At 35.3% G+C, this 22,488-nt stretch overlaps 1 protein-coding gene across 1 annotated transcript in view; it reads left to right on the top strand.

The window, feature by feature from the left end:
- Psi (P-element somatic inhibitor) overlaps positions 1 to 22,488 on the top strand; it is a 53,344-nt gene that overhangs the window by 9,507 nt on the left and 21,349 nt on the right. The window contains exon 2 of the mRNA XM_089089581.1: positions 15,281 to 15,365. The gene's annotated coding sequence lies outside the window, so the exon portion shown is untranslated. The remainder of the gene's footprint in view (positions 1 to 15,280; positions 15,366 to 22,488) is intronic.

Genomic DNA, 22,488 nt, shown 5'->3' with positions numbered 1-22,488 from the left:
GTCTTCACACGCAGTGGCTGACAATAAAATAAAATATGCTGTATCATTTCATCCGTTGCAAAACAGACCCGGCATAGAGGGGAGTGATGTAGCTTTCAATTAAATATCATACTATTGTGAACGGCACCTGATTTCAGACGGTAATATAGCACTGTGTGTAATCTAGAATGAAAAGGAGATAAAGGCAATTTACTGTGTTTAACATTAGATCTTTGCCTAGTAATATCACATGAATTGAGGTCATAGAGAGGGCTTGGGTTTAACAAAGAAGCCTTGGCTGCCAGTAAATCCACAGTGTCATTATATTTGATACCTTTATGGCTTGGAACATGTCTACCTTCATATTTAGAAATCCATTGTCCTCAACTATAATCCAGTCTTCTTATCAGTTAAAGCAAACCAATCATCCCAATTAAACTTTTAGATTCTGCTGATGGGTTGCGGGAAGTGCGGGTACTTAAGTCACCTTTCCCCAGTAATTTAAGACCTACAGGCCGGTTGGTACCAACACGGCTCTTTATGCTCAATCCCGATCTCTTTTACACTCTCCAGAACTAATGACGAATAGCCTTCTTCTTTTTAATGACATCATTATGCAATAATAAAGACTAATCAATTAGACTCTTTTCTAAGATTTCAATAGATGCCTTAAAAATCTTTTTATCTATGTGCCAAGACAGGTTCGAATTCAGGGTTGAAATGTAGGTATAAGAAATATTTGCCATAAAGCAAAGAAGTTTAAGGGAAATAGTTTCCACACTCAGTGGCTGACAATCAACTAAAATATGCTGGATTATTTCATCCGTTGCAAAGCAGACCCGGCATAGAAGGTATTGATGTAGCTTCCAGTTAAATAACAAACTACTGAGACAAAGGGTACCTGATTTTAGATGGTAATATAGCACTCTATGTAATATGGTATGCAAAGGATATAAAGGCAATTTACTGTGTTTAACATTATATCTTTGCCTAATAATATCACGTGAGTTGAAGTCGGAGAGAGGATCTGGATTTAACAAACAAGCCTTGGCTGTCAGTAAATCAGCAGTATCATTATATTTGATATCTTTATGGCATAGAACATGTTGGAAATAAATCTGGTTGCCTTTAGACTGGAGGTTCAGAAGCTGTCTTCTAATGTTGAATAGGTCCTTATCATTGGCAACTCATATTAATTTTTTTGAGCAAAAGTATTGCCAATTTGGAGTCAGAAAGGCAAAGAATATTCTCCTCCACAATGCTATAATTTAAGAGAACATGTAGGGTCAAGCAAATAGCACATAATTCAGCTGACAAAATGGAAGGTCCCAAAGGGAGGGGTGAAAAAAGGCTAAGGTTCAGTGATGGAATACATACTCCTGAACAGATCCATCAGAATAGATTTTCCTGTGATTAGGGTACAACTTCGAAATCTGTTCAGCCAGAATAGTCTGAATCTCATGATTGGGAATTTGGTTTTTATTTATTGGAATAAGTTCCGCTTGACAAATAGGTGGGCTCATTTCCCACGGTGGAGTGTCAGTAAATGGGTGCGCATGGGGGAAATACTGACTCCAATCGAAACTGATTCCAAGACGAATGGCCATTGGTGCAAGCTGCCTTCAATGCAAAGGTATGATTATACACAAAATGCTTACTTCCATAAGCTTGAAGTTGCTAGACATATTTCTTCCTTTGACTGGATGCCCTTTCACTTAGGGAAACCAAACCAGAAAGCTGTTTTAATTTAGACAGAGAAGTATGCCTGTGCAAAGCCAGAGCAATTCAAATAGCAGAATTTTGTAATGATTCCAGTGTTTTAAATGCAGATGATGAACGAATTGAGAAGAATTGGATACCATGTTTTAGATTAGATCTGATCAATCTCAACAGCAGCAATATTTTAAGAAATTTAAAATAAATTTCTGTGAATTATTATCTCAATTAATCAGTAGTTGTACCAAACCAATCGGGCTCAAATCCTCCACAGGGCCATACTGTGGTGTTTCTTTTGATCCTGAAACTTTCCCTACAGTAGAGTGCAGACGGTTTGTTATCATTGTAATATCCTTTCTTGTTTTTGTTTAAAGCTTATTCCAATAGGCAATGCTTAGAAATCCTCCAAAAAAAAGTCCCCTTAGACTCCATCCCAAAGACCAGTGAAAGTGATACCCATCCTGGCTGGTCAAAATCACTATCAGAAAGCTCACATGATAACTCCAATTCTGAGAGTCGGCCGCTGATCGGTGTAGGGGCCAATGTCACTATAAATGATGATAATGGGTTTCAAGAGGTCCTTTCTAGAAGCTCTAAAAAAGGGAAAAAAATCTCCCCAATCAAAAGCATTTCCCCTCTCCCTGCCCAATATCCTCCCTCCCAAAACTTAGGAATTTACCTTAAAATTTCTCATATTACCCCCTTTGAAATAAAAAAGATTACTGCAATAAGAGTTGCAATTTTCAAATTGCTAAAATCAATGTTCTATCTTAATATTCACTGTGATGGATCTCTGCTAATAGCTGTCCAAGATCAGAAATCAGCAGACACAATAATTAATCTAAAATCCCTTCTGAATACCCCAATTAATGCATCTAAATGGAACCCAAAACAATCCCCAACAAAAATAGTAGTTTATAATGTTCTCCCAGAAATACCCATTCAGGAGTTAAAAGAAGGGCTCTCAGATAGGGCTGTAAACACAATCCCAGTTGAAAATGTTGCCCAACTTGGTAAACCTAACTCTAATGGCCTAAAAAACAAGTAGATCCTTCTTATTTACACTGAAGGAAAAAATTAACATCCCAGAAAATTTATTCCTATTTGGGCAAATCAAACCACACAAGGAATACAAACCAAAGCCTATCCATCGTCAGAAGTGTTTCAAACTGGGACACACAACAAACAAATGCAATGAAATTCTTCTGGAGTGTAGCAATTCTAAAGCATTCAAACCTAAAAGAGTTGACAACTTGCAACAACACTCAGCCTACATGTATCAATTGCAAAGGCCCACGTGAATCTACCAATAAATCACTGCCCTGCATATAAGAAAAGAGCACTAACACTCCAAATAGCAACAGAGAAGGCCATTCCATACCCCTTTGCAGCAATGGAAGCAAATGCTGCCCAACAATACCAAATAAAGCCCGTAATGAAACAACCAAAACCCCTCAAGTCAAACGCCCTCAATGCATCAAGTACCCCATATACAACCCCATCTTCTACGCCCTCTACGTAAAATCTCTATCAGAAGTAATAACAACTTAAACCCGCCCCCCGGCGTGTTGATTATAAGTCCGCGTGGCCCCCCCCCCCCCTCCCAAGAAGAAACAAACCAGAAACACAACTAGGAACTCTTTCCTCAACCGACGAACGGGATCCATAACCAAATATGCAATCCCCAAATATTTACTTTTTTAATCTGGTCTATAATGCACTTCAGGCCATGAGCATACATCAATTAAAGAAACCAAAAATAATTTCAGAATCGGCAAAAATCTACATCCCTGATGATATGCTCATTCAAGCAAAAACAGATCTTGCTTTACTTTTAACAAAGCTGAACATTGATACACAGTCATACGAAAAATAAAGCAACAACACAACACATATCAATACTCCAGTGGAACGTAAGATCACTCACAGAAAATAAGCTAAATGAACTAATATCTTTTATGAATAATAATTCCATTAATATTGCTTGCCTCCAGGAAACTCATTTAACCCAAAATCAACAAACTAAATCTCTGGGATATACTATCCTGAGAAAGGATAAATCATCAGAGAGAAAAGGAGGTGGAGTAGCTTTATTAGTTAAAAATAATATAAAATTCTGTGGCATCAATTTTCCATATTTTGCAAATGATGTTGATGCAATTGGTATCAGTGTTTGGCTGAATAATACAAAAACCTACATAATAAGCTTTTATAACCCTAATGGTCAAACTAAAGATGCCATGGATTTCTTTAATTTTATAAATAATTCTAATATGTTAAAAAATATCATTATTTGTGAAGATTTCAATGCCCACAGTCTTTTGTGGGGGAATAAACCAGCAAATAAAGCTGGTAAATTGATTGAGCATATGAATTCAAATAATACTGAATTAGCTGTTGCTACCCCTCCAAACCTGAAAACATATTTCAACCCCAAAATTGGCAGATTCTCCACAATTGACCTACAAATTGTGTCATTAAACATTTTGAATAAAATTTATATAAATAAAATTGATAGTCTATGTACTGACCACTTTGCTATAGTTTGCTCCCTAAATGAACCTGCTGAAACTCTATCACATACCTCCAAATATATCAACACTAAAGCAAATTGGTATATGTTCCAAAATAAGCTAAATGATGAAATTACAAGTTTCACCCAAAATTCATGCATTTCAAACACAACAGTTGACACACATGCTGAAGTCTTGACATCTTTACTAATAAATACAGCTAATCATGCTATCCCCAGGACAACACCCTAGAAAACCTTCCCTAAACACATTCCTAAAGCATGGTGGACAAACGAGTGCCAAAATAAATGGAGAACAAAAAAGGCAGCTAGGAGAGCATTCATAAAAAAAACATCACCTACTACATATTTAAAAAAATTACAAGCAGAATATAATCTAAAAAGGACTATAATAGATGCTAAACATAAGTACTGGAATAATTTTGCAAATAATCTCTCCAAAGAGACACATGAGCCAATTACACATAAATTAACAAGCCACGTCTGTGGGAAAAAGACTTCCCCAACCCACTCCTGTATAAGCTTATTCATAATAATACCCATTATGACTATGATAAGGAAGTAGCTAAGCTGTTTGCAACCCAATTTGTTAATAAATGAACAACAAATAATTGAAGCAAAATATTCTCAACTCCCATAAACTAAAGTTACCAACAACGCCAAGGATCCGAGTATATAACTAGTCCATTTTCAATCCAGGAAATGAATAATGCAATACATCATATTAGGACCAAAACTAGGGGCAGCTATGACAATATACACCCTACATGGATAAAGAATCTCACCCCTTCATACAAACAGGAACTGCTAAATTGTTATAATCACGCTTGGGCATCTTCTGTGTTCCCCAATATATGGAAATGTTCGTCCCTCCTACTAATCCTAAAGAAAAATAAACCCGAAGATAACCCTGAGTCCTATAGGCCCATAATGATTACTCCTGTGATGGGGAAAATAATTGAGAAAATGATCTATTACAGACTCCTCTGGTTTGTTGAAAAAATAATATGATCCCTCACACTCAAACTGGATTCATGAAACACCACTCCTCAACAGATGCTTTCATTTTGCTAACAAATGCAATAAATGAATCATTCTCAAAAAATAATGTTCTAGTTGCAGCTTTCCTAGATTTTGAAGGGGCTTATGACAATGTGAACCACCAAATCCTTTTAAACAAACTTGCAAACCTTGGACTACCCCCCAAGTATCTTAGTAGATCTAGTATCTTATAAAATCCTTGATAGAAGTGCGAAGTTTCATTGTTTGTGTTGGTTCAGCCTCTTCACCCCAAAAGACAATAACCAAAGGCCTACCTCAGGGAGCAGTCCTCAGTTGCCTCCTGTTTGCCCTATATCTTTGGGACATGAACCTCCCCCACACGAATCTACAATATGTTGAAGATCTGGTGCTATGGTCATCTGGCAACACCTTTGAGATAGCACAGTCAAATCTGCAAAAGTCACTTTTCCAATTTGAAAAATTCTCTCAACATAGAGATTTACCCATTGCACCTACCAAGGCAAAAATAATCCAATTTCACCAAAAGCAAAACCATGTTAATGCAAAACTAACTTTAAATGAAAAAACTATTCCAGAAGATAATCATAATAATTACCTAGGTCTCATGCTTGACCAAAAACTTAATTTCCACCTCCACATTTCCAACACAATAAAAAAATGCTATAGAAAAACAAATATACTAAAAAGACTTCTTTCCACGCCCTGAGGCCGTAAGGAGAAAACCTTACTCCAGTTTTATAAATCACATATAAGACCCCATATTGACGGGCTCATCATCTATGGTGCATATGCAAAGACCCAGATGCAAAAAATTGAAACAACACAAAATGATATAATACGTCTCATATTTGGTCTTAGGAAACCCAGAAGCACCAAGTTTCTGCTTATGGAGAGTGGATTAACAACAATAAGGGAGAGATGTAGCTTTCTCTTAACAAAACATCTTACAAAAATTGAATCAAATAGCTCACACACCCTACATAATTGGTTAAGAAATCCAGCCATGTATAGAGGCATTGCAGATGAGTATGCCAATATTCAGAAGAAGTTTCCCGTACCAGCAAAGTCTTGCACCTACTTTCCCCCAATCCCCACCATGGAATTGGTCAATTCCCATAATAAATACTGATTTCTCAAAGTGGAATAAAGATTTAACCCCCATTGCTTTTGTCCAGAAAAAATTTGCTGAACTTAATACAATTACCTATAAAAATCTCTTCCAAATATTTGTTGATGGGTCAAAAATGAATGAGAAGGTAGCAAGTGGTGCTTTCCTTCCTCATCTGAAAATTGCAATGGGCGAGAGATTATATAATAATTTATCTATAATGTCTGCTGAGTTAAATGCCATAATCATGGCATTAGAACACCTTAAGGAAAACCAACCTTTGATTGCAAATTCAAATAATATTATTGTATATTCCGACTCTTTATCAAGCCTTGAGTTGCTGGCCTCAGCTCCTCTTTATAAGTTGGACATTGACCCTTATCATTGTCTCAGTATTATAGATAATATTGCTTCAAGTGGCATAAGAACTAATTTTCAGTATATTCCTAGCCACTCTGGCATAAGTGGTAATCATCAGGTTGATGAAATAGCAAAAAATGCTATAAATATTGACCAGCCAAGTCGGAGACCAATCCCGATTAGAGATATTTACCAATGGAGACTATCGGATATTAATTTTAATAAGAATAATCCTATCCTTTCCCCCTTTCCCAATAAGTATTTTTCTAAAATTTATCATAGAATTCGTTCTGGAACAAATGGACTAAATTTTCTTGCATTCTCGTATAAGTTTTCTAATTCAAGTGGTTCAATTCCCCTGTCCCCACTTTGCAGGCAGTGTAATATGAATAATGAAACAAATGACCATTGCTTAATTGAATGAAATAGTCTGACGTCTACACAACATACCTTGCTTTGTAAACTGTTAAATTGCTTCTAAAACCACAAAATCTCACTATCAGCCAAGAGCCTAGCCAACTATACCTGCACACAGAGCATAGAAATCGACATCTATCATCTCATAATTGAACTCCTAGAGTCGAAAGATCTACTGAAAGATATCTGAAAATATTTAATAATTATAAGGCAATTAAGCCAATGGCTCTGTAACACATAGAGTGAAGCAAAAGGAAAAGGGCTAAATAGTATTACTGAAAAGCCCGGCTGCTGTTAAACAAAAGAAGAAAATTTATAAAAATCCTAGATTTCTTTAGGGTGGCATCCCCATTTACTTCCAGCCAGTCTCTTTAGAACACAAAGTCTCTGAATGATCATGGATTTCAAAGAATTAATATGTGCATGCAATAACATTTTAGAATCTAACCATAGGCCGAGTAGCTTCACTGAGTTGCAATATAGAATTTAAGTAGAGAAAATTTTTTGAAGATTATCGGGAGGATCTCTTGAGCAATTTGCAAATATAATGGCTTTGGTTTTACTAATTGAAATTGAAAGCCAAAAGCTGAAGAAAATCTCTGAACTAATCTTATATCCTGTTGAATAAGACTTTGGAGAATTTCTATATCCTTTCCCGACTTCCAAATAATCAAATCATCTGCATAAAGGCTAAACAAAGAGTGAGATAATTGGAATTCTGAAACCACAGTATAAAGATATAGCAGTAAGTTTACTGCAGATAATTTCTAGCTCTTCATTCTTGGTGCAAACAAACAGCTCCTCCCACTTATTTTTGCATTTGTGCATACAAACAGCTCCTCTCATTTGATCTGCCATCAAAAGTCCAATTACCCTGGAACATGTATTTTGGCAGAAACTTTCTCAAAATGCTTTTGAAACCAACTTGAGACTGAAACGTACTTTTAATTCCTAAAAAAAATCTAATAATAACATTGCACTACTAATTACCGATTTTCATATATGTATTGGAATAAATTAATATAAAATTAGTTTCTTCAAAATTTAGTGTTCCAATGTTGAAGCCAAGTTTTGCATTCAAGAGAAATCTGACTCGTCTACCCATGAAAAGATCTAATGTTGCTTATGTTTGTACGTTCTCTGAAGCACTTGCACCTTGGTCCAGGTTTTTATAATGGGTGAGATAGGGAAAGATCATACTGCCTATAATTTATATACTGTGTCTGAAACATGCAAATTGAACAGAAGGGGACTCAAAATTGCTCCTTAAGGAAGGCCTCTTGTAATGGGGTTCGTCTTTTCCCTTTAGTCATTGGCTGGGAAATAAAAACTTCTTTAACTTAAAAAGAACTTCATGAATCTTATGAAAGATCACGAGATATCAATGTTAATGAAAAGACCCATCAATTTATCATAGACTACATTTCCATGAACATCTGACCAGTCAAACTATGTCAAAATCAGTCAAAACATATAGACTAAACCTACTTTAGTCTATAGATCTATCCTCAAAAGTTTCATTTTTCCTAACCTAACCCCTTCCCAAGATACCAACAATTAGCCTAAATCAGTAGCATTTTACCTTAAATCATGTTAAAAACTACAAATTTACCAATTTGGGTGAGTAGGGGTAAAGCAAGTTTGCAAAACACAATATAAGGCTATATTTGAATTCAAAAGGAAAAATCTGAATTAAGTATGTTTATTTCTTAGCTATCACAATTACCAGTTAATCTAGAATTATAAGATGTGATTTAGCAAAAGGCATTCTAAAGATTTTGAGGTAGATTTTGGAAATCATAGTATCCTACTCTTCAGTGCATAACCCTTTAGGCTAGTCTAATATTCACATCAATAACATAGCAGTTTTTCCTGCTGTTCTGGGTAATTTTATTTTTTTACATAGAAATCAGGTACAAAAAAGAAATATGGACTCATCTATTATTTAAACCTCCTGTCAATGCTCTACATAAGCAAAAACAACCTGGAATTCAATTGTTAGTTCCTCCCAGTCTCCCTCCTAATGCCTAGGTATTGGATAAGTATTTACTTGATGCCATTAGTTAAATAGGGACAAGGTGAACACACTAGGCCCTTAAATGGTTTTTATGTTCTTTTTAAATTTAATAATCATTCCACTCAAAATTCAACTTGACCCTCCTTCTGATTGGATATAGGGCAATATGCCCAGCATATAGGCAGCAGCCTACCTTATCTCAGACAAATACTCAGCCAGTACCTAATCTTGAACAGATATCTTGATTTAAAAGTATCTTTCCTATACAAAAATGCATATATGTTTAGATAGTTGAGATTAGCTGATATCTAGAACAAGAGTAGTTGGGGGTTGAGAGTATCTTACCCTAGGTTTGCACAAAACTAAAAAGAGAAAAATGGTGATAAGACAAATATTATTACTCCATAATATGCAGTATGATAGGGTGTTTCTATCAATCAGATTATCATGTTGACTTCCATTACTATTTGTGTTTATAAATTGTTATAAACAATATTCAACATCTCCCCCTACTCCCCCCACAGTCTTCAGGGCAAGGGTTATAAGTTTTGCCCTGGGGGTATATAAGGTTTTTATTGAAATGTTTGTAATAGAAACTTGAAAAAGGGCTCATTTGATTGGAAATTCAAAGGGCTAGTGCCCTTTCTAATAGTCGAAAGTGATTTGAGGGCAACTAACCCCGCTCTCACGCCCACCTTTCCCGCAAATACATCCAATCAAAATTTTTAGATAGCCATTTTATTAAACATAGTTGAAAGTCTTGGAAACTAGGTCTTTAAGGATGACAACCCCTCCTCCGCACAGCCCTCAGGGCAAGGGTTGTAAGTTATGCCCAGGGGGCATATAAGGTTTTTATAGAAAGCGATGTTGTAGAAAATTCAAGAAGGGCTCATTCAATTGGCAATTGAAAGGGCTAGTGCCCTTTTTAAGTCAAAAGTGATTGAAGGGCAACTAACCCCCCTCTCACGCCCATCGTTTTCCCAAACATATCAAATCAAAATTTTGAGATATTCATTTTGTTCAATGTAGTTGAAAGTTGTAGAAATCAGGTCTTTTAGGATGATAACCCCTCAGTGCAAGGGTTGTAAGTTATGCTCTGGGGGCATATAAAGTTTATGTAGAAAGTTGTTGTAGAAATTTCAAAAAGGGCTCTTTTGATTGGAAATTGAAATTACCCTTTTTAATAGTCGAAAGTGAGTGGGGAGTAATTAACCCCTCTCTCACGCCCACCATTTCCCCAAAAACGTTCATTGAAACTTTGGAGATAGCCATTTTGTTCAACGTAGTTGAAAATTCTGGAAATTATATATTTAAGGACGACAAAGTCCCCAGGTTAAAGGTCGTAAGTTATATCCTGCGGGCACATAAGGTTTTTATAGATAGATGCATTTGATTGAAAATTCAAAGGGCTAGTGCCCTTTTTAATAGTCAAAAGTGATTTGAGGGTAACTAACCCCCCTCTCACCCCACCATTCCTCCAAACACATCCAGTCAAAACTTTAAGATAGCCATTTTGTTCAAGGTAGTAGTAAGTTCTGGAAATTAGGTCTTTGAAGATGACACCCCCCCCCCCCCTCCCAGCCCTCAGGACAACGGTTGTAAGTTATGCCCTGGGGCATATAAGGTTTTTATTGAAAGTGTTGTTGTAGAAACTTCAAAAGGGCTCATTTGATTGGAAATTGAAAGGGCTAGTGCCTTTTTTAATAGTTGAAAGTGATTAGAGAGCAACTAACACCCCTCTCACGCCCACTATTTCCCCAAACATATCCAATCAAAATTTTGAGATAGCCATGTTGTTTAACGGAGATATATATATATATATATATATATATATATATATATATATATATATATATATATATATATATATATATATATATATATATATATATATATATATATATATATATATATATATATATATATATATATTGAAAGTTCTGGAAATTAGGTCTTTGAGGATGACAACCACCCTCACAGCCCTTAGGGTAAGAGCTTTAATTTATGCCCTGGGGGCATATATGGTGTTTATAGGAAGTGTAGTCATAGAAACTCAAAAAGGGCTCAATCGACTTGAAATCACAATGGTTGATGCCATTTCTATTAGTCGAAAGTGATTGGAAGGCTTGACATTTTTATAGTAAAGATCAATGTGGGTGAAATGTGTTGTTTTTTGTTGTTGTTGTTGTTTAGACCAGGGCACTTCATATCAAAGGAGTTGTCATAGGAACTTCAAAAAGGGTTCATTCAATTGAAAATAGAAAGGGCTGATGCCCTTTTTAATAGCGAAAGTGATTGTGAAAGTGATAAGAGGGCAACTAATTCTCCTCCCACGCCCACCCTACCATTTGCCCATTATGTTTAAAAACTAAATTTTCCATTAAGATTAAATCAAAATGCGCTGTGCTAATGCTAATTCCCAATAAAGCATCTCAGCAGTATCCCAAAAACAACTGAGGGTATTATGTTCATACTTTCGGGGCTACTTCTGCACTTAAAATTTAACCATATCAAAATAGCATAGGTGTATCCAAGCTATCAAAGTAAGTAAACAGATTTTTTCGCAAATGGTATCAAGTTTTCCATTTCAGGTCAACCTGAGGAGGTCCTAAACTAAATTAAACACTACTATTTGTGGCCAGAGTTTTAAAACACTGCATGTTGTTAAAAATTGCTGAAAATTTTTCTCCAGCGTACAAATAGCAGGTCAAACTATAAAGTCTTAAAAAAACGAAAAGATTTAAAGTATTATTGTCTTTTTCCCTGATAAGACTATGTCAATATAAAACGAACAGAAATTAATTAAAATAACTTTCCACAAAATAAGTTTTTCAAAGAAAAGCAAAGAACTCCATTAAACAAAAAATGGGCAAAAATAAAATCAAATAATATGCCAAGTGTGAATCTACCACAAATCAGCATCGTTAAATACATGAAACCCAAAATGAACAGAAATTACAAGAAATAACCAAGTCAAACTCAAAACAAGCAGAAATGAACTTAAGTTGGGCTCAAAACCCCTATGCCTTCCCAAGGCCAGAACATAATGTGCACTTAACTGAAAAAAATGCAAATGAATGTGCATTGTCAGTTTAATATACATATTCGGATATTTAGTAATAAAAATGTTAATATTATTTGATTTATTAAAGTTTTAAAAGTAAACATTTATGATGGGTTTGGGGAAATGGTGGCGTGAGAGGGAGGTTAATTGCCCTCCAATCACATTTAAGTATTAAAAAGTCCACTATTCCTTTTAATTTCCAATCAAATGAGCCCTTTTTGAAATTTCTATGACAACGCTTTCTATAAAAAACCTTATATGCCCCCAGGGCATAATTTACAACCCTTGCTTTGAGGGTTGGGGGGGGGTGTCATTAGCCCTTTCAATTTTCAATTGAATGAGCCCTTTTTGAAGTTTTTATGACAACGCTTTCTGTAAAAAGCCTTATATGCCCCAAGACCATAACTTACAGTCCTTGCCCTGAGGGCAGTGGGGGGGAGGTCTTCCTCAAGGACATCCGGACCTTTCAACTACGTCGAACAAAATGGCTATCTCAAAATTTTGATTGGATGTATTTGGGGAAATAATGGGTGTGAGAGGGGTCTTAGTTTTCCTCGAATCACTTTTGACTATTAAAAAGGGCACAACCCCTTCCAATTTCCAATTGAATGAACCCTTTTCAAAGTTTCTATGACAACTCTTTTGATACGAAGTGCCCTGGTTTAAACAAAAAAAATATACATTGTGCCAACATTGTTCTTTACTTAGGCAGCCCTATTGCACTGCCTATGAAATCTTATAATCCCTGAGGGCATAACTTACAAACACTGCCCTGAGTGCTGAATTTCAAGACCTTTCAAAGTTAGTTGCCCTCCAATCACTTTCGACTATTAAAAATGGCACTAGCCTTTTGAATATCTAATTGAATGAGCTTTTTTGAAGTTTTTACAATAAATGGCCTCTCCAAAATTCTATCAGATGCATTTTGAATACAAGGTGAGGGTGGGTATCCACCCTCCTATCACACCGAATTCCAAAAATGGCACTAAAACTTCTGATTAGCAATCCAACAAGCCCCCTCCTGAGTTAATACAATCACCCTTTCTATATAAACCTTATACACCCCAGGGCGTAACTTACAACCCTTGCCTTGAGGGCAGTATTTTGGTTGTCATCCTCATAATTTTGATTGGATGTGTTTGTGGAAACTATGGGTGTGGGAGGGGGATTAGTTGCCCCCCAAGGACTTTAGACTTAAAAAAGGCACTGGCCCTTTTAATTTCCATTTGAATGAGCCCTTTTCGAAGTTACTATGACAACTCCTTTAATACAAAGTGCCCTGGTCTAAAACGAAAAAAGTAAATAAATAATACACTGTGCCCACATCTCTCTTTACTTAGGCAGCGCTTTTGTGCTGCCTATGATTATTATTAATATCTGTTTTACTACTTATGAGAAACAGTACAGAAGCAAGAGACAATTGTAATGTACCTCTACTTCTTTTTAAGGTTCAGCAGTTTTATTATATACTTGTTGAACAGCAATGGTGAGGTTATCCCACCTTGATGCACACCTTCCTTAACATGGATAATTTCTAGTCAGATTAGGACCTGAAGGAAGAGAAATGAGGATAAAAGCCATGAGCATATGCTAAATATTGTACTACGACAATGAAATACAAGAGATTGTGCTGCAGTCATAGACTTCAAGCAAAATGTGGCCATGAATGCCATAACCAAAACCTTCATGCATCAAGCCATTCTTAGATTAGAAGAGTCACTCTTATCTACATTGACAAGCACGTTTACAATGATGTGTTCAATTTGTTCTCATCCTGAATACTTTTGAATCCTAACTGTTTGTCTTGAATAGTCAACCTTGGTACAATTTCCTAAAATAAGGGGTACAAACTGATTTGAAAATGTGACTGAAATTCTACTTTGTCTTCATTTAAAAATGAGTGTTCTTTCATATATTGCTCCAGGAATATTGCTCCATGGCCATAACCAGGGCTGTTTGAGAAAGGAAAGGCGGTCAAATCCCCAAGATCTCAATCTCCAAGCAGTCAAGAGAAATTTTTTTTTAGCTAATATTGAAATTCATACTGCATTTTTCTATTTCAGAATCAGTTGTGACTTCTTTGTTTTTATAAGAATAGAGCACTTGAATAGAAAATTACATGCTGTTAAATGTTTGACTTAATTTACATTTATGTATGAAAAACAGTTGCATGAGAGTTGAAAAGTGCTTTGTGCAGTTCTTTGCTTCCATTGCTCAGAATCATTGATATGACCAGTCACAATAATCTAGGTATATTCATCTAATTCTTTAAGAAAGAGACCACAAGACATTTTCTGTCTGGATGTCAGACTGTATTGATGTGTTTTGTATCAGTTTGTCATACAGGCACAGGTTGTTCATGATATACACAATAAACTTCTGAAAATCTACATTTTTGTATATTATTCCACACACCATAATCTTTTTTGTTTAAAGATAGAAATTAATATTAAAAGGTATAATACAGATGATGAATATTATGATAATTAATGTTAGGGCTTACTCAAATTTTATAATCCAGCAATAACTGGTGAAATAGAGAGCACCATTAAGTGGCAAATCTGATCAAGGTTTCCAGGGTTTAATCTCTGTCAATAGTAAAAAGTTGAGAATGTAAAATAACGGACAGTCAAACAATAATTATTATTCAGCAATATCTTCTAAGACTATACTCACTGTATATGATGTTTGACAAAAAACTAAATTAAAAACCAAAAAAGTGATTTTTTCAGCAAGTAAAAAAAAGCACATTTTTTGGCTAATACTAAGTTAACTACATGAACCAAAAAATTAACTCAATTCTTTGGTTGTGTGTAGTTAACTTCAAAAAGTTAATCTTTTTTCTTTTATTCTTGCTTTTTTGGAGTGCTCATGGCAGTTTAGAAGAAATATGCCAAAAACTTTGGTTTGTCTTTTCGTTTTTTCTTGTTGGAAATCATCCTTGTTTCTTTTCTTTGTTTTCTTGTGAAAGGTCTTATTCTACTTCACCAATTGTGAAATTGAATTGCTGGTGTCTATTCACATCTATCTTAACACTGCTTTTTAACAAAATATATTTTTCAGGTACTTTATATTTGGAGCTAGAAAAGTGGGCAGTTTCTGAAAGTTGACCAAAGTGCGGACTTGCCAGTTTGAAACTGGTGTAAAGGTATATTTTTAAATACATTTGTCCTCTTATTTCGATAAATTGCAAACCACTGAAAAAAGATTATAAAAAAGAATATCAAGATTTGGAAATTTACTAAAAACAACAAAATCCTGTATTCATGCATATTTTCTGTCATTTCAAAGCTCCCTAATTCTAGTTTTTTTACTTCAATAATTATGGGAACACTAGGGCCAGCAGAACTTTCAAGGTAGGGAAAGATTAGAATGCATCACTTAAAATATTTGTGCTTCATAGTTTTAACTTCTCTATTGCTTAAATATCCAGGTTTGTTCTTGTTCCCTTGGGTTTCAATCTGATGTCTTACTTAAACCCTCATTATCTACTCAAAGGTGTAAGACCCTTCCCTAAGATTGCTTCTAGAGACTCACTGAAAAAACTGGAAAATAGTGGCCTAAAAAATGTTTTTTTTTTGTTTTTTTTTTGTATATGTTCCCCTCCATCCTGTATGAATTATGAAACAATTTTATCTGTCAACACTGTTTCCTTAGGAAACCTGAATGTATAAGAAAACTTCTTTAAAAGATATATATTGATACAATATTAAAAAATAAAACTAACTAATATTAATTGGACAGACTGACATGTTGTAAGGCGAGTTGACTACTGATCTATTCTTAATTGCTAATTTAGAAGTTTAGATTAACCACTACAATTCAGTTGGTAAAATAGAAGTTGTAAATACTCCCAGACCTCACTTATCCATTGGAGAAAGTTGACAGAGACAGATGTCTCCACATCAATTCATAAAATATCTGATTGTTGTAGATTTTTATGGTATAGATATTTCAGAAGATAAAATTGACAATTCTGAAAATAAAGATCCAGTTCGTGTACTTAGCATTACCTAGAGGCTGTTAAAAAAGTTCCCGATCGCTGCTCTAGGCTAGAGCAGCGATCGGGAACTTTTTTAATCATTCCCCCGAAATATCTTTGTGTAATTTGATATTACCCCATGGTGAAGAGCAAAAAAAAGAAGAAATCGCCTCCTTTTAGCATCTTTCATATTATAGCCCCTCACGGTAATTCTGAAAAGAAAATAATAAATAAAAATTTAATTTAAACATAACTTATTCAATTTATCAATGTAGTACCTAGTACTAGTAATGCATAACGGTAATAATAGTAATACAAGCAGTATATATAACAAATTGAAACCTATTGGGGTACAATTGAGGGTTTACATTTTGGGGTACCATAACAAATTATAATAATAATGGTGGTACAAAAAAAAAGAATTGAAAAAATTAGCACAAAAGAATAATTGAAAACATTCTTCCTTCACGTTTTGGAGAAATGATGTTGTTTCATGTTTGATACAATTGCTTCAAAATTGGGACTCTTTGATGTAAGTGCGATTTGAATACAGTTTTCGGTGTTTAATCGATTTCTGCTCTTCGTTTTTATGTTCATTAGAGTGGAGAAGCCTTGTTCGCACAAATATGTTGTTCAAAATGGCAGCAATTTTTTAAACGCCTCATCATGAGGAATTTTAAAGGCTTTTGACATCCAAAAAGACGACAGGTTTGGTTTACTCTCAAACTGAATGCGTGCTTCAGTATTAGATCGAAGTTCAAAAATTGCTTCTGTCAAACCTGAACGATCTTCTAGTATCATAGCAATTTGCCATTTAAAAGGATCTACAATCCAACCGACAGTACGTGTATCAAGATCTGGAAAGTAATCTGGAAACAGATTTTCGAGTTGGATAAGATGTCTTACAATTGTATCCTTGATGTCAGCAAAAGTAACATTTTCGTAACCTCCAAAAAACAAAGCTAACCTTGAAAAAGAAGCTGTCTTGTTCTGTTCTACTTTCTGTCTCCAATATTGCAGCTTTAATCCAAACGCTGACACTATTTCTCTCGCTGAAATGATATTGATATTCTTTCCTTGCAATTCTTTGTTTAATATTTTTATACCCTCAAAAATGTTCGCTAAATATGCGAGATATGAAACCCAGGAAAAGTTTTTAACTTATCTGCGAAAATATTTTTTTGATCAACCATAAAAATTTGGACTTCAGTTTTGAGAGTCCGTGCTCGATTTAGTACATTTCCAAGAGAGAGCCACCTTACTTCTGTATAGTAAAGTAAGTCCGTATATTCAGCTTCACCGTCCTAACATTATTCACGAAATAGCCGAGTGTTTAGTGTATATCCCTTGATAAAATTAACAATCTTGATGACATCATCTATGACGGCTTCCAGTGTAGGTTCTAAATATTTGACCATAAGGGCTTGACGATGGATCATACAGTGAGTAACTTCAATATTTAAGGTTTTTTTTTTTACGAAAGCTGAAAAACCATTTATATGACCCACCGGAGCTGCATCCAAAGAAACAGAAATACAGTTTTCCCATTTTAAACTTTCTTCATTGAAGTATTCATTTACTTTATTCTAGACATCAATTCCACGAGATCTCAACTCGAGAGGAGAACAAAACAGCAATTTCTCTTCAAAATTATCTGCACCGTGGTAGCGAACATATACCAGTAGCTGTGAATTGCTACTAAGCTGAATAGCGAAATATTTAGCCTGTTTTAATGCGAAAATAACCTGTTCCTTCACATTTTCTGCTAATATAGAAATTCGTTCTTTCACAATTCTCGCAGACAAGGGCACTGAATTCAGTTTCTAAAGATTCTGAAGTCAATATCTTCATATATACAATACAACGTGGTTTCATTGTACCATTGTCTTCTATCTGTCTAAAACCGTAGTTAAGGAATTGGTCTTGGTATGCTCTTTTTCTATTTGCTGCCATCTGAAGGGAGACAGAAAATAATAACTAATATACTTGAATTAAATTTTCAAACTGCAGCTAACCTTTATCGATATGTTGATGATTAATGGTAAAATGGTGGTCTTGTCAGCAACTAACTAGAAAAACTGGCTCTGACTCGTCAATGTATTTGTATCTTGACGGCATGGCACGGACTGAGCAGGTAGCTGGGGCTGTCCTTTACTGCGCAAAAATTTAACTCGAGAGCACTCAAGTGGTGGGGAGTGAAGTGGCGTGGCCTGCATGTGTCGCTAAATTGTTAAGTTGGAAAAAAATACCAACAGGTTTATAAAATAGCAAACTAAAAATACATACTTTTCTCTCACAAAAGTTTCGTTTTTACCCCATTTGGGGTAATTTACCCCGGTTCCCCGATCGCTGACCTAGAGGATGACTGCAGTGTTAGTTGACTTTGAGTCAGCTTTTGGCCAAGTTTGCAAGAAATTCATTTGCCAAATTCTAAAAGGACGACTTAGTTCAATGGTCAGCAGTTAAAGATGTAAATAGTATTGTCAATAATGTATTACGGTAATTACTTAGCTAATAAAAAAAAACGAACAGAAATTACTCTGTATATGAAGGGGTTGCCCTTCTCAATACCTTGCTCTTCATGCTAAAGTTTGTTGCACTTATAAAAAAAACTTTTTATTCTAATTGAACAACTCTTCTGTTTCGGGAGTTGTTCTTTAAAATTGGGACAAACAGTCAAACGTTAGCATCAGGAGCAAGGCATTGAGAAGGGGGCCAACTCTTTCATATACTGATTAATTCCTGTTCGTTTCGAGTTGTAATGTTGCTCCTTACTTTCAGTTGGAAACAACTCGTTTTAATTTAATTTCTGATCGTTTTTTCAAATAATGCTGGTAATCTGGCTCACTCCGTGGATAGTTCCTCTCACGTAAAATAACCCCCCTCTCTATAAAGTTTCTTGCAGATGTTTCAACCTGAAAAATTCTCCTTATCATGCTTTCATTTGAAAAAGACTTAAGTTCTATTTTTTTTATTTTTTTTCGATCACTCAGATTTTCCGCCCTCTTCTTCCATGAAAATTATTTCCCGGAAATCAAAGCACGCTGAAAATTTCCCGCAGAACATTTCCACATGCAAAATTGAGTAGGCAAAGAGAAAATACGACAAATGGAAAGAATTTCGTATAGGAATTCTGGAATACCCGGAAATTTCTCTCCATGCAGTAAAATATCCCCATCAAAACCCAACCCTAGCACAAAATTTCTCTCTCTCCCTCTCGAATAATGTCTACTTCCCAATGACCAATAATAATTTAAAACTTAATTTAGAATACATTTTTTCTTTGACTTTATTTCTAAATTTTCGAACCTTTTTGTTTCATTGATTGTCTTCCCATTACTATTCCATAATTTTATTCCTCGGTAAATAAAGGAGAACTTAGATTTTACTCATAACCGACCCCAGTGGCTGGGGAGGGGGCATATTATCTTCAAAAGCATAGTTTTGGGACTTTTCAATTATGCTAAACAAAATTGCTATCTCAAAAATTTGATCGGACAATTTTGGGGGAAAAGGGCACATCGTGTGGGCTAGTTGCCCTTCAATAGTTCTAGGAACATTGGTTTGATGCAATCGCCCCTAGGAAAAAAATAAACACGCATCCATGATCTTTCTTCGGACAACAAATTACAAATTTTTAAAATTTTGCAGATAGGAGCTTGAAACCTCTGCAATAAAGTTCTCAGATACACTGAATCTGACGGTGTGATTTTCATCAAGATTTCTTAACTTTTAGGTGGTGTTTCCCCCTTTTTCGAAAACCAGGCAAATTTTATGAGGCACGTAGCCTTTTATGGGTAACACGTTAGCTTAATGAATCTTATATATTTGGAATCAGCATAATAAGCCGATTCTTTCGATATATTTATTGATAGTTCCGTGATAAATTCCGTTTTTAGAGTTTTGGTTACTGTTTAGCCGTGTTGCTCCTTACTGTTCATTACCACGAACTGTTTGATTTGAAGGTTTGTTTGAATGTTGACAATGCTATTGAAAACATATGGAGAATGCAGTGAGACTAATCTTGCCAGATTACAAACAATTCAAAATGCAGTGAACAAAATGTCCTAGAGCTTCAGGCTCAATGCCCCTCAAATAAAGTGATTCATTTAACTGGTCGGCCCTTTATTTTAGAAATACAGAATATGCTATTCACTAAATATTATAGCAAGGTATAAGCGATGGGATACGAGTATGATATTTTTAAGCTTGCTTTTGCCAAACGTTGTTTCTCACATAGTTTGACATCCATAAGGTAATGGAAAACATTTAATGATCTAGTCCCATCTTTGAAACTTGAATCACCTTGTTTTAGCTATTTCATGTCCCACCTGGTGTGACAAATGTCACCTCCAAGTGTTTCACTTGAGTTTATACCCATTTAAAAGACATGTTACCTGCCAATCCGAATTCAGGTGCTTTTTCATTAGAAATTGACCCCTTTATATCCAGAGTTTCTCCAAATATATACTGATGGTTTGATAAAAGCCAGCAAATGTGCCTCTGCATTTATTGTCCCAAGTTATTCATTGAATATATAAACAAAAAAGACTTCCTGATAGCAGTTCCACCCTCACTGAAGAGATGTCAGCCATAAAAGAGGCTTTAAATGTTGTCAATATTAATCTGCTGGCCTCAAAAAAAAAGTACTAATGCTTTCAGATTCCAAAGGTGCCGTTCAGCTCATTGATAATATCCATTGGAGTGACACATATAAGCAAGATGACAATAGGCGGACAAATAATCGGTCTCCAAAATACCCTTATTAGTATCAAGTTCCAGCACATCCCCAAGTTCCAGCAAATATAATGAAGTGGAAGACCAGCTAGCCAGTAGCCCCTTAAATAATCTATTTAAGCCTGGACCTTCATAGACGTGCTCAGAAGAATGATCCCTTCAAACACAAGAATGTCCTTATTTTCGTCAAGGGCAGGCAATATTCATCATTACAGAACCAAAAGCAACTCTTTGATTCTGAGAAAAGAGGAATTTACTTGGCATAAACGAACTGATCCATACTGCAGATTTTGAAACCCTATTCCAGAATCCCTGAGTAAATTAATTTTTGGATGTCAATCCATCCATCAAGAAAAAGTAAATATTTGGAGGATCTTTAACAATACAAACCTCCAGTCTGGCGCTTTTAAGCCTGCCAGGTAATTTTTTACGTCAATTTTAGTCCCTAAAATGTCCACCTTAATGTTTTGCGCTTGGATTGACATGACCACCTTATCATATCTAGGGTTTTATCTTCACTAGGTCTTATTATCAGTGGAAAGAAAAAACTTTTATCATTGTAATTTGTCTTGCCCTATAGTAATAAGTAGTCTGCAACAAAAAAAAAGTTCTGGAGTCCATTTCGATCTCCTTTTGGCTTCACGACGGTTTTCAATCTACAGGGGATAATGGGTCAGGAATAAGTCTTGCCACCATCTATATGAAGTACTTGCAGATATTGTTATGTCTTAGGAAATCGAAAATAATTTTGTATAGATGTCTTTCAATGTTAGCTGGTAGGTTTGAGAGCAGCAACACGTTCATGTCAGGCTGGAGCTTTGCCGTACTGAAGATTCTCCTAATGTTGATTTCTTCCTGCTGGATGCATTGACATTCAAAAATCAAGTGGTTCAAGGATTCTGGAAATGAGTTGCAAAACCTGCAATATGGATCGGCTCGTTTATGCCAAATAAACTCCTCATTCCTCAGGATCCAAGAGTTGCTTTTGATTTTATAATAAAGAATGTTATCTGCCTGTGATGGAAGTAAGGATCGAATGGGCATTTTTGTTTTTAAAGGAACTCTTCTTCTGAGGATGTATCTGAAGGTCTGGGCCTTAAATTGGGATTAATTGGATTATCCAATGAGCTACTAGCTAGCTGGTCTGCTACCTCATAATATTTGATGCCTTGGTGGCTGGGGATATGCTAAAACTTGACTTCAATAAGGCTATTTTGGAGACTGATTAATTGATCTCTGATTATAAAATAAAAGTTCAAAATAGGGATAAAATCCTTTTTAATAGACAGTGTATGGAAATTCACAAAAATACCAGATATTTCGGTCACACGTACAGTGACCGTCATCAGTAGTAAAAGTAAAAGTTTAACTACTGATGACAGTCACTTTATATGTGACCGAAATATCTGGTATTTTTGTGAATTTCTATACACTGTCTATTAAAAAGGATTTTATCCCTATTTTGAACTTTTATCTTATCGTCATGGAAAGGCAGTGTGGTCTCCGAAATTATCTTGATCTCTGATTGTCCTCAGGTCTGTATCCTTAGCAC

Source organism: Artemia sp. Qi Xiang Cuo, chromosome 5, assembly GCF_049724085.1.
Source record: "Artemia sp. Qi Xiang Cuo chromosome 5, ASM4972408v1, whole genome shotgun sequence".
NCBI lineage: Eukaryota > Metazoa > Arthropoda > Branchiopoda > Anostraca > Artemiidae > Artemia > Artemia sp. Qi Xiang Cuo.
This window is presented reverse-complemented; position numbering and strand designations above follow the sequence as displayed.